A 5,395-nucleotide genomic window follows, 5' to 3' on the forward strand; every position below is an offset into this window, starting at 1 on the left:
AGCTGCCTGGCTGCCGGCTGCCATCTTGGCTGTCAGTTAATTTGCATATCTCCCTGATTAGCCAATGGGAAGGGTAGCGGTCGTATGCCAATTACCATGTTTCTCTTTTATTAGTGTAGATGCAAGAAAGGGATTAAAAAAAATCACAAAACATCTTGAAGGTCCAGCCACTCCCACCAATACATCAACTCTTAGATTTAAGACAGGGACTGGGATTACTTTCAGCGGTCATAAAATAGGAATAAAGAGACTAAAGCTACAAAAATAAAAAATAAATGAGGAAGATAAATTGAAGCTTTCATACCCAGGACTCGCCTGTTCCAACTTTGTAACCTTCATGCAGTACTCACGGGGGAAAAGAATCTTCACAATTACTTGGCATAAGTCACATCAAAATTTTTATAAAAATCAGTATGTGAACTTCTTATCAGAAACATGCCCTCCATGAGTTTCTTCAATAATGAAAGACTCATTTCTTCGCTAGAGTAGGCACTGGTGAACTAAATCAAGTCACCTGAGGTCCCCTGCTCAGGTGCCCACCTGTCCTGGTGTTCAGGAAGGCGGCATCTGGAAGCAGGGAAGACATTGGCACTCTTAGGGCTCCAACTGAACTGTATTTCAACAAACAGCAACACACACATTGACTCCTGAGGGACTAAGATCGTTCATTGGAGGGCATCCTACTCACGGTCCCAAGGTGGAAGGAATTTTGTAATTCCACACCTTAGTTAAAAATAAAAAGGAAAGTACATTCAAAAAGGAAACAAAACAAAAAGATGGGTGTAGGGTTGAGGGACATACAAAGCAGGTCACCAAGGACGACAGACCTAGTCCATTTACCTGCACACAGTCCCGGAAGTATGCAGCTCCCCCTTCCCAGTTAAGCTAAGCAGTTTCTTTCCCATCGTGGTTTAATAAGTTCCAACTTGATACAGGGGACAATCTTTGGAAATAGTTCCTCTAGCTTGTACAAAGTCTTCATATATACAGTTTATCTCAAGTAACAAAGCCACTTTGCAAGACCTGCTTCTTCCAAAATTAAAAAAAAAAAATACTAGTCTGTATTTATTTTAGTATGTGTGTGGTTTTTGTTTTGTTTTGTTTTTTAACAAAGCAGCATAGCAACATTGTGATTGTTGGACGTGCGTGAGGTTGTGGTCACTGTTATGGGTTCACTCAGCGAGATAGACCACCGACTCAGAATTTAAATTTAAGAGCCTTTATTAAGCTGGCCAGCTGACTACAGTTACAGCACCCTGCCGAAGCAGAGGCTGAACTGCAGCCCAGACTACAGGAATTACAGCATTTTTATTTGCAAAAACCACAATGTTACAAAACCTTAGTTCCCGACACGGTACAGCATCATTACAGTAACTACCTTCCTATCTATGTGTTTTAGGAACAGACAGCACAGCGCGACCCATCTGGCCAAAGCGCCAGATATGCAGCCCAGCACAGTCACAACTGTAAACATTTGCACATCAGTAAAAAAACAAACAGGAGGAGATGGGTTTTTAAACAACAACGAGAAAAACAAAAGATCCAGTTCAAGCAGTCACTCTGCATTTCTCCTTCACACGGGCTCTCCCGTCTCTTAGCTGACCGCAATCTTGTTTTCCTCCAGGAAGTGAGGGGACTGGTGTTTGGGGACGCTGTCAGCAGCACCCGATTTTTCCACGTCGCTGCTAACTGACTGGAAGCCATCAATCTTGGAGATGGTGGTGTTGCTGACAACAGAGCTGGCACCTAGGGACAGCAGGAGAGTCAGGATGCCTCTGCTCTGGATCACTGAGATCTTGTTGGTCTTCATGGCCATCGTTGAGCATGGTGGTGTACTGGTTCCACACAACAGGGTCCACGTTCACTGAAGGGGCCATGATTTCCTTGGGAAACACCTCTGGGACCCTCTTTGTGTCTGTTCCTAGAAGAGCCATGGTGTTCTCGATCAGCTTCCTCCCGCGGCGCGCGGAGCTGTTGTTGGCACCATGAGTCATATAGTGAACCTTCAAGTTGCCTTTGGTGGTGAAAGCTCATCCACATATGTTACACACGAAAGGCTTCTCCCCAGTGTGAGTCCACTCATGAATCTGGAGGGCACTGGCTGACGAGAAGTTCTTCCCACACTGCATGCAGGCGTGCTGCTTGCCCTGGTGGCGTGGCTGGGCCACTAGCAAAGGTGCCAAGCCTGGGGACATGGTCGCAGGTTCAAATGCACCAGGAACTTCCACTTTGACATAGGTTGGCTGGGCTCGGACAAATGCTGATGGGAGACTGCTCCGACCTTCCATCTCAGTGCGGCTGCTGTCCTAGCTGTCTGCTTTGCCACCAGCATCACGAGACTTGGATTTGATGCTTTCTGCTTATCTACTGGCCGGGGGGAGGGCCTGAAAGGAGGTCGCCTCCAGGATGTCTGGACTTCGGCTCTGATACTCCTGGTCTCCCATCACTGAGGACGAGGAGTTGGTCAAGCCATCACTCTTTGTTGAACCATTCTCTCGGCTGCTCTGCAGCTGCAGGACCAGAGGAGCAGGACCCACCTTCCCCGAGGCCTCCAGGGGGGCCATCAAGGTGAACCCTGTTGTGGGCGATGCCGAGTGGATGCCAGAAAGAGGCATGGGGACCTTCAAGGAGCTGCTGGGAGCATCTTGGGAGCCAACTTCATCAGCATTGATGCTTCCGACAATGTCATCTTGACAGACAGCACCTGTGTGGCCATTCTCACCCACCATCATCAGCTCAGGACCCATCAAGTCACAGGGACTCTCCAGCAGGAGTGTGTTGGGAATCTGACCACCCATGTGCATCCGAATATGTTGCTGCAACATGACTGCGTTGGTAAACTTCTTCTGACAGATGGGACACGAATGCTGCGTCTTTATGGATGTGTTGGTTTGGTGAACCCTGAAGTGTGTCTTCAGATTGCCTTTGGTGGAGAAAGCTCGGTCACAGATCTTACAGCGGAAGGGCCTCTCCCCAGTGTGGGTTCGGTAATGCATTTTGAGGGAGCTTTGGCAGCTTAAGACCCGGTGGCAAATGAGACATTCGTTGGGGTCAGTGGTGGCCTTGTCAATGTTCTCAACCAGCTGCTGCAACTTCATGGTCTCTGACCCTGGCTCAGGTGTCCCTCTCCCTTGGAAGCCACCAATCCTTGGGGAATTATGGTTTGGCCCCACCCCAGAGAGTAGGGATCCATCCTCACTTTCTGGAGACGGCCCAGGCTGCAGGTTGGGGACCAGTGGGCCACCCATTAGGTCCTTGGGGTTAGTCCCCGAAGAGAGGTTCTGAGGTAGACCTACATTGGTGGTCCCTGTGACCAGGACAGGTTTTCTGTCTAGAGAGAGACTCAATTCATCTATGGGGACAGGTACAGAGAGTGCATAAGGAACGCCATTGCCTGCTGCCATTTTGTCATGGAACTCGGTAAACAGCTGGGGATACGCCTCCACCTGGGGGTGTCGATGAAAGTGTACCTTGAGGTTGCCCTTGGTGGTGAACCGGTGGCCACAGACAGAGCACACGAAGGGTCTCTCTCCAGTATGGGATCGGAGGTGGATCTGCAAGGAGCTATTAGTCCCAAAAACCTTGCTACAGTACTTACACTTGTGCCTGTAGAGGGTGGCCTTATCTTTGGGTTTGACATCCACCAGGGACACATTGGGTGGCTTCCCTTTCCCTTTCTTAGATGGGTCTAACGCCACTGTGGAGAAAGGGCTCTGGAAGAGCACAGAGCTTGGGGTCGGGGGTAGCAAAGCACCGGGGATGTGGTTTGGGAGCACCCTTGTCCATCTGGCCTCAGGGCAAAGGACAGCAGCCCTGGGGACACCGAGCTGGTGGTGGAAGGGATGCTTGTGTGAGGTAGCTTGGCTTGTTTCAAGGTGTCCAGGGACAGACCTTGGCTTCCAGTTTTCTGACTGAGCAAAGCCACAGCTGCAGAGACCTGCTGGGATGCGTGGCTGCCTAAGGTCTTCAGGGTGTCAGCTCCCGCTGCACCGGAGTGGAGGACATGGGTGGCCCACATGTTCACCTGTACTCGGATCTGCTCGGTGAGCTGGATCTGCTGTAGCTGCTGCTGCTGCAGACACAGGATCTGCTCCAGGACCCACCGGATGCTGTTGGCACCAGGTAGGGGGGTGGGCAGCGTGTCCGCGCTCTGCTGATTCACTGCCACCTTGGTGCCCCGTGGTGCTTGAAGAGTGTCGTTAGTGTTGGCCACTTTGCTTTTGGGTAAATAGCTTAAGTCCTGGGCTGTGGGTGGCAGGGCGGGTTCCGTCTTTAAGTACAGGACAGACTCCGTCCCTGGCTTCTCCTTCATGTCCCCTGAGCTGCTGCCATTCTCCCTGTGACTGTCCTTAATGCTTGGACTGTGTGGCTGGTGGCTCAGCCCAGCCCCTGAGAAGTCTCCGGAAGGCGTCAGCCCCTCGATGTTGTTCATGATGAGGACAGGTGGGTGTTTAGTGCAATTTTTATGTTCTAAGAACTCAGAGATGCTGAAGAACTCTCCGCAGCATTTCTCACAGATGTGAGTCTCCTCCTGACGAGGCCTCTTTACTGTCGCTGGGTCCCCATTCATGTCATCGCCAGTCCCCGGGTAGTTCACTGAAGCACCCGGCTCCCCCGCCTCCGGCGCTGCTGCGGCCACGAACCCCGGGGCTGGCTGGGGCGGCGGCTGCACACCGTAGTCCTCCTCGGCGTGGATGTGCTGGGGCTTCGCTTGCTTCCACCTCGTCATGGTGTGAGCATGGGGGCGCCGACAGCGCTCACCCGCTCCCTTGGAAACCTTTCTACTCTACCTGCCTTGTTTGGTAACCACTACCAAACCCAGTTGTGCTGATGAGCCCTGAGAGAAGCCAGGAGAGTTTGCATGGTTAGTGTCTCCAAAGTGATATTGGAGAATGCATTTTTAGACCATGAGGGATAATACAAAGAACTTTGGCCTAGGTGTCTGTCACTGTTTTAGAAACGAAGACTGCAGAGATGAAAAAGACAATTATTCTTCTCTCCGGGTGTTCTATCTAATAAAGAGACAATGAGATCAATTAGCCATTAAAGGAGTGGTGGTTACCGGTGGAGATAATCAGTTCTGCAGCTGTGTTGGGGTCCAGCCCCAGCAGGTCCAGGGGTTCCCAAAGGTGTGGATGGAGTCGGCGAAGAATGAAAGACACGGAGGCAGCGTTCAGTTGATCAACAGCCTAGCCAGGTTCTCCAGCCAGGTTCGGTAGCCAGGTTCTGTCCAGGATCTCCAGCCAAGTTCTGTCCAGGTTCTCTTGACACGTTCTCTCGCTAGGTTCCCCAGCCAGGTTCTGTGTTTTATTGTCTTGTTACATCTGTATTTATACCAGTTGATTTTAATCCTATCAATTTCTATTCCAAAGGTTAGGGCGTTTCTTATCTCCAT

General features: G+C 50.7%; 1 pseudogene; it reads right to left on the reverse strand.

The window, feature by feature from the left end:
* Window positions 1-1,490: 1,490 nt before the first annotated feature.
* On the reverse strand, window positions 1,491-4,729 carry LOC102255044 (annotated as a pseudogene).
* Window positions 4,730-5,395: the final 666 nt, after the last annotated feature.

This window comes from Myotis brandtii, unplaced genomic scaffold, assembly GCF_000412655.1.
Source record: "Myotis brandtii unplaced genomic scaffold, ASM41265v1 scaffold1571, whole genome shotgun sequence".
NCBI lineage: Eukaryota > Metazoa > Chordata > Mammalia > Chiroptera > Vespertilionidae > Myotis > Myotis brandtii.